We start from the raw sequence: 24,152 nt of genomic DNA, 5'->3' as shown, positions 1-24,152 counted from the left end.
GCGATCTCGCCTGGAGCTGAGGTCCTCAGCCTGAGGACTTGAGCTATTCGGCGGCGGCTTTTGATTTTGATTCGAGCCTCGGTTGGAGAGCCATACAATCTTGCTTGCGGTGTATTATATTTATACTAATAGGATGTATGTAACACTTTCACATTTTCTATCGTATCGGCATGAACGTTTCAGTAACGTAGGTACTGTTGAGATTTTTTAGATGGAACTGAATTTAAACACGAAATAAATCGGCTGTATTGAGGACATGAAAGCAATAGATGTGATACTTTTTGTTAATATAAAAAATTGTGTATTTATTCTTTAATGGATACTTTTCTTTCCAGAATGGATACATTAACTTTGTACTCATAAATGCATACGCGGGGTTGTTAGTTGCCCCACACATATTTTTTTTATAAATACGATTTCAATGAAAAAAGAACTTATTTAAACTGTGATACAATGTTATACCAACTATTTTTTTGTATACTTTCATGTCTAAACCAGAGGTACACACTGCACAAAGAGCCGCTCAGAATCGAAGACCTCTTTGCGATTCTGGGCGCGCCGGAGAAGAGCCGAGCGTGGAGCAACGTAAAGGCGAACTCCAACAGCGTATGACTCGATGAGTCTTGCGCCATACGGAAACTCTCACTATAAGCGTATCTCAACTATGTGTTGTATGCGCGTCGCTATTCCCATCGAAAGAGTTGATACGACGTTACGGTTAGCTACGAAGGAGCGAATGTATGATACTTTGTCTCGCTTCGTCTTTTACGTTCCTCGGAAGTATGCAGGTACCCGGTTTTACCCTATGGGTGTGGGTAATATCGGGTACCTATTAAAAAACGCATAAAAAATGATATAATTATAAAAGCATTATTACTATTATTTCAGAAACCACAAAAAAAATATATTTTAACAAATATTAATTTGTACATAAATTTATTTTAATTTATCTAGTGCACAAAAAATCACAAATATAGGTCTCGTCGCCCTCCTCACTATTTGTGCAAATCTCATGAGCCTATCCGCGATCTCTCTCTCTCTCTCCCTCTCTCTCTTTCTCTCCCTCTCTCTCTCTCTCTCTCCCTCACTCTCTCTATCCCTCTCTCTCCCTCTCTCTCCCTCTCTCTGCCTCTCTCCCTCTCTCTGCCTCTCTCTCTCTCTCTCTCTCTCTCTCTCTCGCGTCATCGTCGGCTCGGAATCGTCGACGCTATACGTTGTATGTTCGCCGACAGCCTCGAGCGCGCCTATGGCGAGAGTGTGCTGTACTCGCCGAGCCCCGCGCCATGGGATTGATCACTTCGGGCTCGCTTGGCTCGGCTGGGGTTTCCCCTTCTGTATCAGCTCGCTGACTCGCGGTCGCCAAGCAAAGTCGCCGAAACCTTCAGGCTCGCCGAGCTACGCGTCGTTGGAATTCACCTTAATAATTCCAGGCTCTGCTTTGACCCGGCGGCCACATATCGCAAAGAGGTCTCCGGCTCCGAGCGGCTGTTGGTACACCTCTGATCTAAACGATGTTCATTGCAAACATGTTTGCAGCACACACAACATAAAGTTTTGCATTGAAGTTTTGCATAAACTGCTGGGGTATCGCGCTATCCGTTCTAGGGTTAAGATAAAAGATATGTCATCACATTGACCTCACATCTGCTGTGTTTACACAGTGTATATATTTAGTGAGCTATACATAGATAATATTTTAGTGAATATATTTAGTTTATCACGATTTCAGACAACTCCACCCAGTAGTCTGTTCTGTATAAATTCCTAAAAAATATCTACCTATACTTTTCGGCCCTCTGAAGGACCTCCCCTTATCCATTTTACTTTGAAATTTTGTTTCCGAGTTATTAATTGTTGAAAATGATATGCTAACAAATTGTTAGTAACAATGCTTTCGTTTACATAGCCGTACTTTTTTGCAATACAATGGTATTTAAATTCTCAATAGACATTCTGCATATACAACAGACGATGACACCAAGCAATTGGTACCAGACTACCAGGCACGTACTATAATCCGCGTGATAAATCTTATTACGCGTCTCTGTCGCTCTGGCAGGTACAAATAATAATTATTCTATTTCAAGGGTCACCGTGTATCATCCATAGGTTGGCTTATAAAGATTAATGTCTGTTTGCTCGTGTATGTACGTCAAATGTATGCACGAGGCGACATGCCGCGTATAATTGTACGGTCGCTACTCAGTATCACCGTTCCATTTTACTCCGTAGTGGGGATCAATATTAACGATGATATTGGTCCTGGAAATTGGAGGTGCCTTGTTGTCGAACAAACAAAACGGAATAAACAAAACTGCGGTGGCAAGGTGGGAACGTACCCATGCGCCGTATTTGTGGCGTTCTCGGATGTGTCATATTATTTTATGTGTTTGCGATCAGCTATGCGCGTAAACAATTTCGAAGGGTAACCTCGTTCATTTCTCGCCAGCTCTTCGCGAAAGAGAAAGAAACACGTTGACAGGGAAACAGAAACCGTGTTCACAATTTTTCATTGCTTCCCTAAAAAGCATTACCTGAAATATGGAAATATGAAAATAGGTGACTATTTTATATAGAAGAAGTGCAGCGTATCTGGAATACTTTTGGTAATTTGGAATACCGAAGTATCTAATAAACTGCTGACGCTATTTAATTTGTAACACCGTAGATAATAGGGGCTAATGACCTGTTAACTAATGACATTTGTGGATGAACCGTCATTTTTACACTTTCGACTTAATCTGCAGAATAAGAAAGCGTCAATCTGCTAAAACTTTTTCAGCAAGTATTCAATCGTTCCAATCATGGTTAAAATATGTCGAAACTTAAACACTAACTAGAGTTAAACACTTCATCTACTCATCTGCATGTTTCTTCTATGGTTGCCTGTCAGTTTTGCGATAATTTCGAAAATACAAAGCGTGACATGAAATTTTAGGTTTCAATGCCATGTTGCTAATTCGGAATACCGATGGTGAAGGTAATTTGGAATATTCCAAAGCTTAACAATGCTTTTGTTTCACGAGTAACGGCTACCGCCGCGTCGGTTTGGGCCAGTGCTGGCCATTTATTAAACGATTTTTAAACAATTTTATTCAGCTTCGATCCCCTGCTTGTTTGTTTGTATGTATGTTTGTTTATTTTTATGTTTGTTTGGTTCAAATCTAGAAACTCAATTTTAACCCACTTCCAACTATCCAATAGACTTGAAACTTTGCAGGCGTACGTAATTTAGATGAAAATACAAAATTATGAAAAATAACCCCAAGTGGTTTAAAAAATTACCCAGTCATCAATATATATAACCCATAATCACAAATCCAAACGACTTGAAATCAGCCTATAACCACAAATAAAACTTAGACACTAAAAAGTAAGTAATAAAAAAAAATTTAACTTAAACGATTTTATTTAAAATACACTAAATTTTTTAGTTTTTACTGAATTTTAAATAAAATCGTTTAACTTAATTACTACTTTTTATGTATATTATTTATCTAAGATTGTTCCTATATTGTGATTTTCCAGCCTGATTAGATCATAGAAGAAAATAATTTTATCTACATTTTTTTTAAGTTTATAAAGTGAAGGTAATTTGGAATAGCGGTATTCCAAATTACCTGCACCTTAACGAAATCGATACTTCCTGTCATTTTTCATTCAGATCAAAGTTTTAGTTCCTTTTTTTTTTATTAGTACTGAGAGTTGAAAATACTTAAGGTTCTACTTAGGTCCATAACTTTTTAAATTATAAAACAATTTGGGCAATGAAAACGGCATTTATTAAATGTTTTCATAAACAACAGAAAATAACAAAAATATAATTGAAAAGTCCAAACAGGCTACTTAATTTAAGAATAAAACGAAACTTGTCCTTTTTCCGACTTTCCCTAATCTAAAGTAACAAAAATAGTATTAAGTTCTATCCACGACGTAATGAGCCTTTCGGAACCAAACAACTTCTGTCTCAAACATTTCTTGCTATCGAAAAATTATAGAAATTATTCAGGTGGCATGTCTTAGGTGGCTCATCAGGTATAGACAAAATTTATTTATTGGTTGCATTTTTTGTTCGTCAATTTTTGGTGTTTAGCTTTTATGGATTGTTCTATATTCAGAGTGGGTGTTTTCTTCTTTTTGCTGCTTGAAATAGCGGGGTACGGTTTCACCCCGTATGGTTGTGCTCCAAGACGTAAGCACCTACACTTTTGGTTGCAGCTAAATATGAAAATGACAACAATCGGCCAGGATCTTCAAAATATTGTTGCGCCGGAATGACTAAGGTGGGGAGTCGGCGGTAGCCGAGGTGGCTAAAGCGGCTGGCCAGCGCGCAACGAAACAGAAGATCGCGGGTTTTCGAGTCCCGTTTCCGAGGCTCTCCCTTTTTTCCGTGATCCTACATTTGGAGGCTCAACCATGATGGGGGGAGCACCGATCGCCACACGAAGCCGCGTTTAAGGTCGTTGTTTGCGACGTGAAAAAATAGACACCGCGGTCGTAAAAGGTGTGTCAGCGACGCGATAAATAAGTGACATACACACGAAGGATAGTTCTGCGACATCGACATTCGAGGGCGAATGTTGTCGCAAGAGGGCCGAGTGTATGGGATCAGGAACCCCCACCAACATAAGAGACGGACGCGGAATGACTAAGACCGGGGAAGTCCGGCGGTAGCCGAGGTGGTGGCTAAAGCGGCTGGCTAGCGCGCAACGAAACAGAAGATCGGCGGGTTTTGAGTGTGTCCCGTTTCCGAGGATCCCTTTTTCCGTGATCCTACATATGTACATGTGTAAACCAACCAATAGTGATGTTTGTATGCAATGTTGGGAATAAGTTGAGCATGCGCATTTAAGACATTATTATTGGTCGGTATTCTTCATACACTTTGGGAGGGTAGAAAAAACAATTTCTTTACTACAGAATGATAATAATATAGATTATAAAAATAACGGTTTAGGATCTTAAAATTAAGAGCACTTCCCGGTCAAAGCATAAAAATCTGCATATTTCCATCCCGCATATCAAGAATGAGGAGGTAAAATTTTAGATCGAAGTTTCTAGCGGTACAGATTTTACAGGCAGTTACGGGGGACCAACCATGTGACGGTTTTAAAAATAGGTGTTTTTTGAAGATGGATTGCGGCGCAGGTAGGTATAATAGATGGAAATGTGATATTTCTTTTAAGGGGGAGGCTTTCTTAGAACGGTCAAAAGAACATGGTTCTTTGGGAATTTTTTCTGGAAAAATCGAAAAACTGTTTTATTATTAAATATTAGTCTATTGGAAAGAGTACGTTTTACGGATATTTCAGTATTTTTTGTGGTAGAAAGTATTGAACGGTTTTTTAGGCGCTTTGCGGTGACAACTGTAGCTCGGTGCAGGATCATCAAAAATTGAAAATTCGAATTTTTTTTATAGATAATAGATGAAATTATCTAGGCGCTATCGGGCCCGATTTTGAAAAAATTATTTTGAGACAAAACGGCGGCTGTGCACAGTTGAAGCACCGATATTTGGCAAAAACGCTCGATTTTTCAAGTGTAAAGAAAATCTAGGCGGAAAAAAAGAAAAAACTTCCCATAGCGCTTACATTTTTAACCCTAAAATAAGTCTGCAAAGCCTCGAGTAAATCGGTTCATTAATTTTTTAGTTATCTGTGTCACTGACTTTGAAAACATGATTTTCACGAAAACGCGTTTAATGTTTTGGGTTTGAGTGCTACACCGAGAAACACCTACCTATTCACACGCGTATAATTTTGTCAATTTTGGTCGGATTAACTTGATACTTTCAGGGAATATTTTCAAGTTGTACTTCGAGAAAATATAAAACTCGATAAATCGATTTTGTTTTAAATTTGTAGATTGGCCTCCGCCTTAATTATAATAATACATTTATTCAACTGAAAAAGAATCAATTTTTGTTTTAAACAAATAAACACATGGAAAATAGGGTGCTCACGGGCAAGTCTCCCTCGGCGTCAAACTTTAAGTACATAGGGGAGACCGGGGGTAGTTAATACGTTTTTCAGTTTTCAACGTTTTTCACTTTTGTTTGAATTAATTACTTGATAACAAATATGCTAAAATACACGTTGGTCCTTCCTCTTCAATATATTGTAAATGAAAAGTTGAGAAAATACATATAAAATGAATGAAAAAATGTTATTTCGACGAAAGTAAAATGTATCAATTTTATTTATCAAGTTGGTACAGACGAATTATCTCGACACTTGTTGTTTATCAATTCTTGATTCTCATTGGCGTTGACAATCGTTTTTTTAACTGTGTTCGTTTATCTAGAGAAAAAATAAATAGTTTTGATACATCCAAATTGATCGTCCAAATAACATTTTTTAATTCATTTTGTATGTATTTTCTCAACTTTTCATTTACAATATATAAAAGAGGAAGGACCAAAGTATATTTTAGTATATTTGTTAGTATATCAAGTAATTAATTCAAACAAAAATAAAAAACATTGAAAACTGAAAAACACATCAACTAGCCCCGGTCTCCTCTACGTTTTTCTCGAAACAATTTTTCGCGCACTATCGGCACTATAAAAAATGCAATTCTTGATCGAATCTACAAATTCAAGCGGGATTCTATTCGTAATTGATACTCGCTTCCGCGCTACCGTCTATTGTGAAATTTCATACACCCAATTTTTTTACGAACACTTTTGGGCGAAAACCCCCATTTTCCAGGACCCTATCGTTTAAACATATGGCAATTCTCGTCTAATTGTTTTTTAACAATGAGAGGGCATAGCGCGATAACCACACATGTGTAATTAAGGAATTTCTTTGATTCTTTCATTTTGGATGATCCTGTCTGGAGTTACCATGGCGATAGTCTAGGCCTTCTCTTTTTACAACGATGCAGCATGTGATGCATATCAGAGGCAGGAGTAGGCAAAAATGAAATAATTTTTTTCTACACTCTATATTTGTAGCAGAATAAAATGCAAGTTTTTTTAGACTCTTACACTTGTTACGTCCCTACTTCCTATTTGGGGCGCGATTTTATGGAAATTATATTTCGTGTCCGCTTTTGAGCTAGTCCAGAGACTTTACGCTCTGGGATAGTTGGGAAACTCTGTGGACGTACATTAACGCGATGTATTAAACATGCTTACTTTTTATTTGTCGATGGGTATTAATTTCCAAGCCACTGGCTCCTTGAGCGCCGCGTCGGTTTCTCCCACTTGATTTGACTTCGGCCGATCGCCGCCACGAACCCTTGTCGTTTCGGTTGGTGGGCTGAACTCTGCGGACCCAGGGAGTATTGGTCGCCCCCAACAAACTGGACCTTTCAGCCGCTTCAAGTTTATACTTTTTACAATTTTAACAAACTTTATTGTCACTTTGTCTGGTGTGTTAACACTTCAACACTTTGTATACTAGTAATGATAATTGTTAATGATTGTTAATAATATTAAAACCATGGATATTAATAATAATAATACCATGATAAATAAAATGATTTAGAATTTCGACCGTAAAGAATTTTTAAAAGTTAAAAGTAAATGTTATCGGCGCACCGGTTCGGTCTACTTTTAAGAGATTAAATAAAAGCTATTGTGCAAATTTTAAGATTAAATTTCCAACGTTTCGATCAGTATTGCGACCATTATCAAGGAAAGAATTAAATCAGGAAGAAAACTGCGTCTGCTTTTATAAACAGTCACCCCAAAATGAGGCCTTTTTTAACGACTTTGGAACTGAATTTTGTGCCAAATGATAGGTTATGATGAGACATCAATCCCGATAAATTTTCAAGTTGAGGTGACAATTAGTTTCTGTGATATGAGAGGTGAAAGAAGTGAAAATGCATTAACGCTTCAGCCCATACACTATTACAAAATTCACGAAAAAAAAATCAAATGGCCAATTCAACATTGTGCACGATATATTAAAAACGGACCTACTACACAGACATTTATATTTCTTGATTTTGTTTCCTGAATTTTAAAAATCTAAGTTCAAATTCGTTATTAGCAGTCAGCAAACCCCCTGGAAATAATTGTTTAAATTATCGGAATGACATAAAAGTCTATACATCGAAGCGTATGGGCGGGCTGACGCATTAATGAATTTTCACTTCTTTCACCTCCCATATCTTAGGATGGTGGGAGATGAAATCCATCGGGCTATCCGAGAGTTTTGTTTACTACAGAATTTGAGCTATTGCGCAACTATTTCGGTGTCTTCTCCGTGAGTTAAGACGGATTTCTGCCGTTATACGAAACCCTCAGCAACGTCGATAGTTAAATTCTTATTCTAATTCATATTCTTAGATTTTTACGCTATTGGGTTTCGATGTACTCTGTACGCTTGGTTTCGTACAGCCCACGTACTAAGGGTTGAAGTTAATATACATCGGTTCCGTATTGGAGCTCGAATTACGGGAAATAACGGGAGGGCAAGCTTCTGGCGATGATCAGGAGCGCAGTTCCGTGAGGGTGTCGGCTGCGTTGGGTGATAGGGGCCTCCGTCCCACGCTGAACGTCAGCTGGTGTTGGCTGGGCCTTCCTGATGTGTGTGTAGCCGGCTGGCCGCCACCTCCTGTCATAGCTGCTCTCCTGCTCGCTGTTGCTGTCCGTCGATTCTCGGCTTGATCTCTTCTTATCGTAGTGGCTTGCGGAAATAGGGTAAATGTGGGTATTACTGCGGACTTTTAAGATTGGTTAACTTTAGAACGTTCGATAAAGAGCTCAAATGAACGTAAGTCCCTCCTTCTTATTCTAAAAGAAAGTTGGGAACTTAATAATTCTATAAAAAAAAATGCGTGCCAGTTACTAACGAAATACCAATTACTGCGCGTATATTACTGCGGACAGATGTTAGGCAAAATACTAGTATAATAAAGCCTATTGGCTTTTTTTTTTATTTTTTTATTATTTTTTCCACTTTTATCTTTTCTTGGCATCTTTACAGAGTTGTTACTGTCACCCATGCAGCGCGGCCCACTTTGGAGGTTAGATTGACGTACGATCTGAAAAATGGTTAGGTTACGCAGTCGCCAGTCCGTAGTAATACATGCGCATGGTGTAAAGTACTGCACCTAATACTGCGGCGAGAAATAAAAATTAAAACTAAAATGTGGATGAGTGATTTACTGTTTTTCTGAAAAAATCACTCTTCCTCTATCGAATAATAACGTTACATTACATGTATTACCAACTGTTGATAACAAAAGTATAAATGTTTTCCAGGTAGGTGTTCATGACCGCCATAAGGTGAATGTACCCATTTCTGATCATTTCGAAGTTTTTTTATTATTATAAGCGTCACGTTTGTACTATAGTTACAACAAAATAATTCTAAATTATTTGAACATTTACGCGAGTGTTGCACGAGCTTGGGGTTAATCAAAGTGTAGCATAAACAACGAAAAACTTTTAAAATGAGAGACTCATGATTTTTCGACTGTGTTTTAGCTGGTTGTGGTAAGGAAGAGGGTCACTATTGGTATTTGATAATTGGGCAGAGAATAGTTTTTTGCAGTAAAAGTTCTTATTTAATAACAAAAACAATAACAATAATAAAAACAATAAATATTTTTGATTATTTTAAGTAGAAAACAGGTGATTAGGTTTAGGGTCAAGTGAATTACCGTCGTGTCCGCATTATTACCCACCAAAATTTTAGCAACATAACCTCACAATTCAATGCTGTAACCTCTATTTCTATTCGAAGGCATTTTATTTTTTGTTTATCATTATTTTATGCTGTACTCTTGTGTTATAAAACATCTCCATAAAAGGCAACACATTATATGAGCAGAAATTCGTACAAATGGTGAGTAGAAACACGTACATCGCTATTTTTCGTGAGCAGAAATACGGACATTTAAAGCATTATATTTAATTACAAATTACTAGTAGTTAAACATCTTGAAATATCTTTCTTAAATATTTTTGGACTGGTTGATTTATTATTAAAGAATTAATCAATTACTCTGCAAGTTTTGATCCAAAACAAATTTTTTACACCTTCTTTCTGACGAATAATCTCTTAAATGAGCAGAAATTGGAACATTAACCTTATCGGGAAATCGATCAAAATTTCGTGTTGACGAATTTCAAATTACGATAAAAGAATTAATAATAACTTTGCTCTACATATTTATTAATAATTATCTGTAATAGAGTATAAAATAATTTTATCAAATAATTTTCAAGAGATTATGTACTTTCCAACATTAAATACGATTTGTTTTAGAATATCCGCAGTAATCGGGGCAACCGCAGTAATACCCACACTTACCCTAATGCCTCATTGGCGATACGTTGTATACGAGGTGGTTATAATACCTCAAAGTACGAAATAGTAAATATTATATGATTTATGGTTTAAAGGGTTAATTAATAGTAGACACTGTATACTTTTATCTCGAAAAAATCATAAGAGTCACCTAAGTTTTCGCGCGATTCGACCGGGAAGTGTCCTTAAGTATCTACTCTAAATTAAAAGTGCGAAAAGAGCGAAAAGAGCGAAAGAAAGGTGAATATTAGACCATTAACATTATCAGAAGACGGCATTAGCCTCTCAATAGTAACACACCAATAATAAGACCAACGTTCACTAAAAGGAGTAGCGCATTATAAATTGCTACCACCTAGAAGAACCACTTAACTGAAGTTCCTTCGAGGCCATCCGTCATTCTGGTAAGGGTATTCAGAAAGAATTGGCTGGAACAGTTGTCTGTACATTTCACATACTTCAAACATTTCATCACCTCCCACCCACTTTCTTTTCCCATTTCTACATCATTATTAACTTTCAAACGTTGATGAACTAATGCTATCAGCCAAAACCCACCTCTGTATGCAAGCGGTATAAAATAATTTCCGAACTCATTCAACAATATCATACATAAATAATGGGAATTATATGTATAGTTGATTGAATAAAGCTAAGAATTCGAAGCAAAACTTAGGTACACTGACCCCAAATACAGGAAGACCCGAGTTACCAAATATCTTTTGATATCGTTCCGATGAACTCGTCCGATTCTCGTCAACGAAGGCAATCTTTGTTATGAGCTTTACAATGCATTGTGGGAAAACCATAAGATCTTGTATTAATTAAAGAGGTTTGACTGGTCAGCGCTATGTCGCTTCTAACGCTTCCTTCGATTGTTTCTTGTGGAAAGAAGCTTCCTTACAAAACTAACACGAAAATGTAAGACAAAGTGTTCGGAACTCCGATAACGGGGAATGAAATGTGAAAGTGAATTGGAGAAGAACTTTTGTGCGGCGATGTTAGTAGTAAATATATTGTGAAATGCTGAAAAGCATGAGCGTTCTCTCTATGAGAGAAAAAGGAAGTTTGACACCGTCAGAAACGCGTACAGCGATTTGTTGGAGCGTTCCGTGCTGAGAAAGGAGCGGCAGTCGGCGAGGCAGAATGCGAAAGGAGTACGAGGGTGATAGGAGATGAAGGGGGAAACAGTGCATTTGACTTTTCTATCAGCGTCAAGTGCTCATAAGCGTTTAAATGACTCCTCGTTTGCGAAACACCACTGACGGAACTATTCACGCATATTTCTGAAACGAACATTTTTCGAACAACAGCGTAGGTATCTATCATCTCTCTTTAACGCTTTGCAAACTGTTTCGGTACTCTCACGTTGCTCAACAAAATTTAGTTCAGCATTCGTTCAATTTCGTTCCACTGAATTTTCGAATGGGTAGGTCTACGATGTTTATTCCCTTGTATAGACGTGCCACGGATTTGATAATAAATCAACCTCTCTATTAATAGCTAAAACGTTCACGATTGCTGAATAGCCGGGGTATCCATATGCTCCGAGCATTACGTTTGGATAGATGAGACATGCAGCTGTGATTTCACTTCCATACGTTCTCCAGATTCTTTTCTAGCGCTTTTGTGACGTATGAAGTTCTTTTTTAAGAGGTTTGGGCAAAAAATTGCTTATAATTAATTATAGTAGATATAATCTGATATATAAATCGATCACAACTACCGATCATGACTGCAAATATATTTCTAAAATTAAGAACATTTTTGTTATTAGTGTGCCCTATATCCACCGAGGCAGCAGTTTCTAAATATTAGGAAACAACGTGTATACATAAGGATTTTATTAGGAGGGACACAACGTTGCATTTGCATTGGATGTTACGCTGTTATCTTTATTTTGTGTGAACACCCACAAGGAGAGTATTTTAGGTGTCCGCCTCCGATCATTTTGATTTTTGGATATGTTATAGAGTACCGAAAAATAAGAAATACGTGTTTTTTATTTTTCCCCGTTTTCATATTTGGGGGGTGAAAACTGCGTTGAAAGTTAGGGTTGAAAAATCATTTTTGTGGAATATCTCGAGAATTATTAGAGATAGGGGAATAGTGTCAATTGACGAATTTTGTGTCTTTGAATGCGAAATATGACTGACTCACTAGATTTTCAAAAATCCACAAAAATGATTTTTCAACCCTAACTAACTAACCCAGCAGCAGCGGCGCACCGGGCGACAGGCGGTCACCCATCTTTTCCCAGTACGCCGCCCCGGGATGTTTAACTTCGGTGATCTTTCGAGAAACTTTTTTTTTTTGACAGATGTTTATTGACGAACGAAGAATACATAACAGAAGTAAAGAAGCATTTTTGTGGTATCAAAAACATTAGAAAAATATCAATAATCATAACTACTTAGTTGGCTGAATGTTCATTGCATATCAATCTTATAGTCACACAGTCTTTTAGAAGTTAGTTTATACTAGAAGTATAAAAGTGACGTAGGTCAACAGCAGACCAGCAATCGCTGTTTTCATCTATAATTTGAGGGAAAAATGTCCGTTAGAAAAAACCCCTAAAGCTTTTAAGTATAACTAATACCTTACGACTAAGACTTACAACTAACTTAATATCTAGTGGCTATTTACAACAAGCATTACACCGGTATTAACGAGAACCCTGTGTTTTCCATCACGGCTACGGCCGCTGGTACATTTCATTATAAAAGCATGCCTTGAAACTAGCCTTTATTTTCGACCGTCACAGTGGCTTCCCCTCTTAAGTTGGAACGAATTTAGACTTTTTATTTGCGTTCCTTCATAAACAGCTTTCATTTAAATCCAAAAGTTCTAACATAGGTCATTAGTAAAATAGCTTAGCTAATATATATCATAATGCTACAGGTCATACAGTCCCTTAACTCATACCTGCCACGCGATCTTAAAACTGTCCAGTTTCCATTTTCACCCGCCTACGCAAAGTGATGTGAAGGGTCTTGAAGATCAATTCGGAATGAAACTGCGTAGGTCACATGCACATATGTGCATGCGTGTGCCACTACTGCGAGGGAATAGGGTAGCTATAGACCGGGTGGATAGTGTCGTAGGTCGAGCCATCATACTACAAAGGCAGGTTTGTACACGAGGACGTTAAGGTTGCTGAAGCTAAAACGGCAGAAACGCTGGTGGAAACAGAGGGTCAGAAGGGGCACGAGTCAAGTAGGATGGAGGCAGTGACGTGTAGGAGGAGAGACGAAGGATGAGGTTGGTAGCACCCGGTATAGGCACTATTCCGTTGAAAGCCTGTCCTTGCATTCCTTCGTAACCTCGTTATGTCACCCACTCAAGTTAACCACTAGATCGCGTATATACTGTGGAAGAGGTGCCTTTCCGGAACCAGGATTACTGTTTCCGTGTCTATAGGAAGTTACCGTATCGCCCATTGTTGACGAGCAGGAACCGTTAACGTTGTGTATTACATTTAGGAAGCATTTGATGGATTACAACTTTGGCAAGATACAAACAGATGTTTTGTGAACTTAGGGAATAATATTGAAAGATTAGTTAGTTAGTTAAATTAGTTGCTTACAATTAGTTAATGGCTCCATATGTGTAATAATATCCAGGAGAAAAACCGTTTCAGATATACCTGCTATGTACAACTGTGTTTATAAATTAGAAGAGATGATTGCGGCGCACTGGTTTGGCCTATTAAATAATTAAATAAAAGTTATTTTGCAATTTTTAGAATTTTTACCACATTCAAACGTTTCGATCAATGATTATTAGAACAATTTTTACGATAGAATTTAAATTATATTATTTGTGTTTATAAATAATATATAAATATTACAATTATGTAGATATACATGCCAGTTAACACACATTTGGAATTTATAACGTATATATTCTCATAATAGATGTTTAAAACGAAAAGAATTATTATAGAAGAATAATAATTGTATACACAGTTATTTGTTATGATAAATATTCGTCCCGATCTTCAATTAACAAAGTTTTGAATTATTCATGAAATATATTTAATTTGGTTGCATATAATTATTTTTAAAATTATAACTAAGTAATGTGAAACATAAGTTGTACCGCACTATACTATTAACATCTGCAACTGTTAATTTTTAGTTAACTATCGAATATTTATTACTTTAGAAAGAATACAGAAGGGAGGATATTTTATATTACGTATTAATAAAATATGCTGTACATTAATTATTATTTTTTATACTTTGCCTTTTCCCGAAGCACATTTCGAATTATTATTATTAATGTAGGATTTAGATTTTTTACATGAGATTATTATCAAAGCGCCGGTATGTGTCATAGCAATTACCCGTTTATTTCTACAGTTGCATATTCAGATACCTATATGTGCCTTTGCGAATGTAGATTTGCACGAGCACATAAATAGATTCCTGCACCGAAATAATCCTATTTTAATAGGTTAATGTAACAGGAAAGATATGCTGTAAATTATTCATATTATCTATAAACTGCTTAAGCATAAGTTGGTATATTGGAAATGGAATAATCCAGAAAGCTGCGAATGGCAGAGGCAGTAATGAATTTGTGTCACTAATGGACACATTGTCGTGATTTGAAAGACCATCGTAATCTTGTTAAAGGGAGTAGTTCTTGGACAATTCTATACTTAAATTTCATGAGAATCTCGCTATTTATCATTTAACGGTAGGATTCTAATACTAGAAATACCACAGACGTATATTTGTATTAAACCGTAAAACGTAATGAAGCAACTAGTAAGGAAGTCATCGTTTTCACTCTCCTAATATCCGCTTAAAATATTCGATCGTTTCATCCAAATTACCGAAGAAAAAATTAAGTGCTGTTTTTTGTATCGTATAAATTACAGTTTCAATTGTTTGTTAATTTTTTTTTATGTATCAGTTCACAAGATTTATTCGTTATTTTAAGTAAAACAGCTTAGGGTGACAGTAATTGGGTAGGTGGCAGTAATTGGGTCCTTTACCCTAGTGGCCAGCCCGGCCGCAAACGGTATGGCATATACTGGAATTTATAAAATTTGAACTTAAATGTTTCCAAGGGTTTTTGATATCGCTAATCACGATTCTAAGGTCAGAGTATCGAAATTTTTCCCAGAAACAGTGTTGCCAACCTAAACAAGCCTAAATGAATAACAGCAGTTACATTCATATATTATTCTTTACTCTGGCGTTATCCAGAGCTAACGACTAGGGATTGCAATACCGGTAAATCGGTTTAGCGTTTTCCCGGTGAATCGCGAGAAATATTCTCAAATTCTTACCGGTAATTCGCCAAATTTTTAACGGTAATTCGATGAATCGCGTACAGCAATATAGCGCATATATGCGTTCATTAATTCCGTCGTAAAAATACTTCAATTACTAATAAAGACGAAAACCGAAGTATCTCATGAAGAACGATCTCTGATCCAAAAGGGAACTAAAAATCTGAATCAAGTCATCAAAAAAAATGGACGTATTGTCAAGTAGAGAAAGTAAGAAGAAAGTATATGTATACAAATGGCATATGATTTCATAATGACTACCCAAGTGACTGGATTATTTTGTAAAAAAAAAACTAAAAAAACAAATCCAAAAATAACACAAAAAACCCCAAAAACAAAAAGAGAGCTAGAAAACTTTCTAGGTCCACGTCGTTTGCTCTGGGTAATGCCAAAGGAAAGAATAATATATGAATGTAACTGCTGTTATTCATTTAGGCTTGTTTAGGTTGGCAACACTGTTTCTGTGTGAAATTTCGATACTCTGGCATTAGAATCGATATCAAAAACCCTTAGAAACATTAGTTCAAATTTAAAAATTTTCAATGGCTATTACAGTGGCCAGCCCGGCCCTCTAAAAGTTAAGGCACTTAGGTTATGTTCTCTTGTAATCTGATCGAGCCCATCTTTTACAGAAGCTATTTCTTATGGATTCGAACTCAATTTTATTTATTTGTAACTTAAATTTCTCCTCTATACTCCTTTTATCTCTTTATAGTTATGTTTATAAATACAATCACATTGCAATTGTACAAAACAATGGGGTGACAGTGGGCGATCCTGAAAATTATGAACAAATAATTGTGGACTCTCCCGAAAGAAATGATCCACAATAAAAAAATTTAGACTGGATAAGCTGTGCAGTTCATCCTATACTTTTTGTGAGGCCTTTAAAAATCGGGCATTTAACCCATGGATAACAATCATTTTACAATACAAAAAGTAATGCGTGGGCGTCTGTTTGCGTCCAAAATTTTGTGTATAATCCTGAGAAACGTTCACCTAGGACATTTGCAAGCTTACGAGCTTATATTTGAAATCAAAGACAATTCTTTCTAGGTTCTTTGTGTTTATGCACGACAAATAATTGAATTTCCCAATGTTCCATCGCCCTAATTATGAGGCTGTTCATAGTTGAGTAACATTCCCTGAGGCAATTAGCCGTTGTTGACAAACGCAATTTACGACATGTAACTTTGTGGCCATACAGGCAGACAGAAGCGGGCGTGCCTTGTGTCGCGTTTCTAAATACATTGGCACCGTATCTGCCTGCGCACCCTTGCTAGCGAGCATCGGTTGTTGCTTTCGAAGTAGCCAAGCGTCATGTCCTCTGCATCCCTGTTTACTAACACGAAGGTGCGTTACCCATACTCTTCCCCTAATGTGTTTAGGTCAAAATGGAGACGATATTATTAGGCCTTTCTTCGCTGCATTAGGATACTTTGTATCTCATACTACATGTTTCTGCTGAATTCTTATGCTCATGACGTGCTCTAAAAGAAAACAATTATATTCCATATATGAGGATGTTCTATTTATTATTGGTAATCTATAGAATAGTGCAAATCTTTAAGGGAGGATTCTCGTATAACAGCCCCAAAAGAAACCGATATTTATAACTTTTTAAAAAAAAAAATTATTGTTAATATTGGATTAATCTTTTTAGGGATATTAGGAGGCATCTTTAAACTTGTGGAAATCTTTTTTTATGTCGATCCTTCTTATTATTTATTAATTATTGTGGTATCTTGTTAACCTCTCCGATGATGTAATTCCTGTTGGCGTGACGTGTGGCATCTCTCACAGTCGTCTGATTGCAAAAAAAAAGAAAAATTTCTTAAAGGTAAATAGTTTACGCTGGGATTGACCCTATAATGTAAAGAAAAAAAAATACAAATTGAAAAATGTAAAAAGAAAAAAATAATAACATTTTTCTTTAGATAAATCTAGTTTATATCGATGAAAAAAAGTTTTATAAATAAAAATTAAAATTAAAATTTTATGTTCAGTCTCAGCGTAAACTATCTAACTTTAAGAAAATTTTCTTCTTTTTTTATTTGCTATCAGATGACTGTGACAGGTGCTACACGTCACGCCAACATCGCCGAAGAGGTTGAGAAGATTCCACAAAAAATAATAAATAGTAAGAAAGATCGACATAAAAAAATTCTGCAAGTCTAAAGATGCCTCCTTATATCCCAAAAGAGTTTAATTCAATATTAACAATAGTTTTTTTTTAAAAAATCGTAAATATCACTTACTTTTAGGCGCTGTTACACGAGAATCCCCCCTTAAGGGGAATCCTATTCTTTGGGATAAGAACATAGCAAAATTTAGGATTTTTTTTTTAAGAATCCAGCGTTTCGATTCATCTAAAATTTGGACCATGTTTTGATGCATCTTTGAAGAAGCTGCAAGTTTTTTTTTATTAATTTTTAACCATAAATATAGTAGTTATGCATGATGCAACAGTTTTCGATCAGACGTTTTTTCCAAGTGTGGCATTTGTTGTGAAAGAGCTTAGCCGAACGAACAGGAATTTGTTCACTTTTTCGCGTAAATTGATTATGTACTAAGTTGAAAAAGCTATGTTAACAATGGAGAAAATCACGGGCTGCTCTTAAGGCTAAAAGGTCTGTAATCGTTAACAGTAGAAGAACCACTTTTCACCGTGATAATGTGCGCCCCTGTCCAGTAATCGCGGTTACAAAGAAACGCTGAAACTTTAATTTGGAAGTATTTAATAATTTATTATATTCTCCATGCGCCATGCACCTAACGTATCATCTATTTTTCATTGCTAGAAAATTGACTTAATTATAAAAATTTCAATAATTACAAGGTAGTCATCCAGGTAATCTCCGAGTATTTTTAATTGAAAAGTGCAGATTTGCTAGCATGTGGGATAATTGTTTACAGTATAATAAACAGTTTTCTATTGCAATGTATATTATATTAGAAATTAGCTGTTATTATACTACCATAACCATAAATTACGAATAAAGCGAATGATAAAACTCATTTACAGGCTCACTAATAACTATTTAAACAAGTACACGTATGCAAGATGTTTCATACATTCTAAAGTATATTAATGCTGTGCCAATTTATTTAAAAGACAAAACATGCACTAAAAATATTTTAAAGAAAAACTTCGTCTGTGGAAACTTTCATCGCATTCGGTGGATATGCAATATACAATTATACAGAATGATTTAGAACGAGTGTAAAAAACCTTGACAGATACTTTGGGAACAAACATAGATACATACCATATACACATATGTGATAAATACTATGAGAGCAGTAAAATTTTAAACTGTTATAACTACGTAAATAGCGAGAAAAATATATGTGTTGATATAAAACATTTTACTCAGACTGGCCTTCCAAGCAATCGGTCAAAATTTTGTACACTCGTTCTGAATCATCCTATGTTGGAATATGTATTGAGGGTATTAGAAAGTATAAATAATAGGAATACACTGGGAGTGTAGGGTAGATCGGGGGCGATATTAACAGGGAGGCGAATGTAACACGTTAAATATCCAAAAACATTCTGCCACAATGGCGACGCCACATAATTGGTTATAAATTTTACTTTCTTCATTTATTATTATAATTAAAATCAATAAATATTTTAATTTTGTAATGTTAAATTTGTGCTACTATCGACTCCGTGCAGTGTTACAACCGACCTGGGGTCAGGGACGGTTGTAACACTTTCTCCGCTTCTCATTTTTTATTAATAACCGGAATATTACTTGACATACAGCGAAACTGTTATTGCTCAAATAATGTCAGATAACTAAGTAACATTTTCGTAAAAAAAACTGTTGTTGTAACTGTGATAGTTTTTGCGTAATCGTATTCCAAATTCAAAGTGCTACTACCACCCCCAGTCTACCCTACTAAAGTTATTCATTTCATCAGTGGTGTGCGTAAAATGAACGATTACATCGCTTGCTTAGTCGAAATTGCTTTAACGTATTGGCTGTACAGTATATGGGCTAACTTGAGACTGATATAGACATTTCTCTCCTTGAATTGAGTTCTGCTCCCTCGTAATGCACCGGGCTCTATTTTATCCGGGCAATCGTCTGTTGTATGGGTCACTACAAACAAGAGTGTTGTTTCTACACTTGATACACTGTGTGTTTAACCACTCTGCTGAAAACGCACATTGCTAGCGTATCAATTTGTGTTAATTTATTTTGCATTCATACAAATTTCCTTCATTTATTTTCTACTTTTAAATAGTTATCTATTATATGCTAATTGGACTATTTAATTTCTAGCATATTACATGTATGTAGGAGTCAAGTTTATGTAATATCTGTATGAGTTTCAATTGCTTTTTCCAGCTGCATATATTCTGAAACATCAGCACAAAATAAAATTTAAGTTAAAAATTAAAAATGTTTTATTGGCGGGGTAATAATGATCCATGACTAAAATGATTCCTTATTTTTCATGGCATCGATTTTTAAAAAACCTAACAAAAACGTTTTGCTTTAGAAACACAATGGTTTCTGTATTAATTGTATAATTTAATAATGTTGTGTTTAACCCTCAAACACCACACTGGGTCACCGTGACCCAGGCCGTTTGGAAGATTCGTGGCCATTATTAAATGGTGGGGAGCTGTTGAGGTGGGGGAAAAAACTTTGGGACTCCTACTACGGATTTCGCACCACGAGACCCAGGGGGCTACCACTCTCAGTTACGATTTGGGAACAGTGTTTCAACTGCCACCCAGGCAGTTTCAATTTTTTCGAACTAAAATCCAATATGGCCGTGATCACGTGTTCATCTGTACTAAAGACTGGAACACACACATCAATCCTATCAACAATCCCATCGAAAAATAAATTTTATAAAATCAGTTTGACAGTAACAGGTATGTATATAGTTGAATATATATATATTTAATGTAGTATATGTCGTGGCATAGCTCTATAAAAAACATTATAATTTAAAAAGATATTCTACATTTACTACATTAAAAATATATACTCAACTATATACATACCTGTTACTGACAAACTGATTTTATAAAACTTATTTTTCGATAGGGTTGTTTGGGTTTCGTACGGTACTATAGCTCGCATCAATTAACAATTCACTAATGCAATGCAATGCATATCAATGCCGTATGTTTCAGTCGAGTAGCACGGACGTCTCTTTTCAAAATATCTTGAGCATCAACAGATTTTTGACCAAACTATCGATACCTATATTCCATTTGCTTATTGTCTGACGAATTGATTAAAAAAAAATTGTTTAAATCGGTGCAGCAAATCTTGATATATAGAGGAAAGAAAATTCTGGGTCGCGCGGACCCAGCGTGGTGGAAGCATTAGAAAAATATAGTCCGGTGTTTGAGGGTTAACAATTCTGCTCGTATCGGTTCTCCCAAAAAATATTGCAGAAGTAAACTGTCTAATTGTAAGTAGATTCCTCCATTGCCTAACATTATTTGTCTTCCTACCTTTCGAATCGGCCTTCATGGACACTATTTTTACTGTATTAAACAATAAATGAAGGATAATATTTTCCTACATTCCCGCAAATTAAAATCCTTCGATCGGTTCTGCAGATACAGGAAAGCAGAGGGGACAAGTGAGACGTCATGAGGGAATGCAAAGTATGGATGGGCGACTCGTAGCGCGGCACGGTCGATTGGCCTCAGAATCGACGAAAGGAAAAAGGGAGGAGAATTTTCGCTTGCACTCGAGGATTCAAGGGCTAGCATGATACTGGCAGGCGACAGTCGTGCGGCAAGGGGTGCGCGAGAGCGTAAGAGGAGAGGAGAGCAGAGGTCGTGTTGGCGGCAGGACGTAGGAAGAAGAGGATGTGAGGGAAGAAGAAAGGAGGAGCAGCATCGTCAGAAGTTGGAAGCTACAATGGTAGTGTGTCTTCTGGCGCCTTCGAGTCTCTCAGACACGCCTTCCAACATGCGCATCTGCAAGAACTTACCCTCTACACAAGGCTCTTCCATATGTCACGATTCTGTAATTCGCACCTCCGAAACATCATTATTCACTCTCGTCGAGCCTGTCGTTTGTAGGCGTGGAAACACAGATTACAAGTGTATTTACATATTACTTTCGGATATAGCAAACGGGGGATAATAGCTTCTTATAGGTAGGGGGGAAGGTGTTCTTCCTTTGACCAGGGGGTAATGTACCTTCGACCACCATGTGTTACGGAGCCATCTGTTAAATGTGTGTGAAAATAAAAATTTTAGAGCATTTGTTAGCCATCAGATTTGTAAATTAATGGCTTGTTGTAGGGACATCGCAGTTCATGCGACCACAGAAAAATATTATTCAATTTCATAAGGAAAAAGTAAGTATTCTTCCATTTCTATAAAACCTCATAAAATTTTGACAAGTTAATATTTTTTAAGTTTTGTTATACTAAGACTAAGCTGTAGAAAAGGCTGTGACAAAGAAGCATGCAAGGTTTGAAGGCACTTGGTCTGACCTAAATATTATAGTTTGGCATGTGCTTAATCAAGTCCATGTGTTGTACCTTTGACCACCAGTAACCATTGTATAGTGCCTCTAAGAGGTATAGTGACTTAGGTGTGAGGTACCCAGCGGGGTCTTAACCGATAACCTGCTGCTACTACCTCTTGCAGGGCTGTGTTTAGGAAAGACCAGGACAAAAGCTGGGCCCTAAAGGATATAGTAAGTTATTAATATAAAATAATTTATATTGCTACTGTTCTAATGCAGTACATATACCTTACTGAAATGGATTTGTATTTAATATGTGCTGACAATGCGACAATTTTTAAAAGCCAGTGGCAAAGCTTAATTGGTGTCTTTTAATAAGGATAAACATTATCTTTAATTTCTGTTTTATTTTACTAAAATCCAAGTTGTAACACTTAATCTATAGGGCCCCGGTTTTGTCCTGATCCTCCCTAAACACAGTCTTGCAGGAGATAGTAGGGGGCTACGTTTAGCGGCCCATACCCAGCAGGATATCGGTTAAGACCCCGCTGAGTGACCTCATACCTAAGTCACTATAGCTCGTAGAGGCACTATACCCTTGTCCAGTCAAAATTACAACACTCTGGCATGGATAAAGAATTTAATATAACTCGAGCTACAACTAACGAAATTTGCATAATGGAATGCTCACTTCGCTAAAAATAGTCAAATTTACATATAAGAAATTTGGTGTTTTATAACAGGGGAAACGTCAGGAATCCAGTACTCCTGTAATTGTAGAACAATATAAAATTTCACATTTCTTGTTTTTATTTTTAATTTTATTTTTTTTTGCGAGAGCAACAATTTTTAATCGGGAAACTGTTTCTATAGTTTTTAACAATTGCATACAGTTTTTAGAATGATATATGTTTGATGCAACTAACATTTGGAACTGTGATGAAACGGGCATCACAACAGTTCATGTACCTCCGAAACTTTTAGTCCAGAAAGGGAAGAAACAAATTGGTGGCATGACATCAACAAATACACCAGAGACACTTGCCATTGAAGAGAAGAAATTTATAGTTTTATGATGGAGAAATTTAAAATTTATAGAGTAATTTATAGTTTTATGATATAGTATCAATTTTATAGTCTATAAGTTACTGCAACATATTACTGTAACATTATAATAAACATTTGTATTCATTTAAGCCTACTTCTTTTTATTATGTATCATTATACCCCCTGGTCAAAGGACCAAGGGCTGTTATACCTTTGACTAATTTTCCTTTTTTCTTTAAACTGCGGTAAAATGATAGTAAAAAAATATATTAAAATTTGCTAAAAATATATGTGTTAGTAAAAGCCTTAAAAATTTATTGATCCCTTTTTCGATTTTTTTTTAGCAAACTGAGGTGGAGATAATTCAAAAACTTCAAACTGGTCAAAGGTGCGACACATTTCCTTATTACATATCCTATACACCTTAACGCTTCTTTACGTTTTATTTATGTTACCCACACGACATTAAATGTTTCTTTTAAAACGTGACATGTTTCTTCAGCGAACCAGGTCACTTCGGGGGCCATTGGAGACCACTCCATCTTCAACATAGGTTTCATCAGGTTTGATGGGGGTGAATATCTTGCATCTATAGGAGCAAACTAATCCCATTTGTACAGAATATAGGTGCTTTCTGTTTATTATAAACTGAAATGACAGAAAAAGTATTAATGGCAATGCCCAGGACTAACCCCAGTGTTAGGGAAGACCATCAAGATTAAAACAGTAATTATTCTTAATAATTATGTATACAGTTATGGTTAATATAATAATTCAAATAACTGATAGTAAGAATAAAATACAAAGAAGCAGTTATATAAATAAATTGAGTTACATGCAATTTAAGTTTGGCAGCATACGTTGCAGCACAGAGCTAATCTTTAGAACACTTTCCCTCGAGGGAGCGGACGCGTGAGGACACCTGCTTACTTTCAGATAATAGCCCCGTGCGTCGCCTTGACGCTAGTCAAAGTGTTATAAGTATTAACAAAGTTCTACATACATTTTTAATTTTACTCAAATCCTCGTATGACATATGTAATGCCACTCGCATATAAATAAGGTTCC

At 36.2% G+C, this 24,152-nt stretch overlaps 1 protein-coding gene and 1 long non-coding RNA gene across 2 annotated transcripts in view; one reads left to right on the top strand and one right to left on the bottom strand.

The window, feature by feature from the left end:
• Nucleotides 1-24,152, bottom strand: part of LOC143378552 (abaecin) — a 90,925-nt gene that overhangs the window by 9,739 nt on the left and 57,034 nt on the right. The window lies entirely within an intron of this gene.
• Nucleotides 21,806-23,233, top strand: LOC143366386 (uncharacterized). Its single transcript, XR_013084728.1, has 2 exons — nucleotides 21,806-21,924; nucleotides 22,931-23,233. It is a non-coding gene; the product is annotated as an uncharacterized LOC143366386 (long non-coding RNA).

The sequence above is a fragment of the Andrena cerasifolii genome, chromosome 2 (assembly GCF_050908995.1).
Source record: "Andrena cerasifolii isolate SP2316 chromosome 2, iyAndCera1_principal, whole genome shotgun sequence".
Taxonomy (NCBI): domain Eukaryota; kingdom Metazoa; phylum Arthropoda; class Insecta; order Hymenoptera; family Andrenidae; genus Andrena; species Andrena cerasifolii.
Note: the sequence above shows the minus strand (reverse complement) of the source record. Positions and strands in the feature narration are given on the sequence as shown.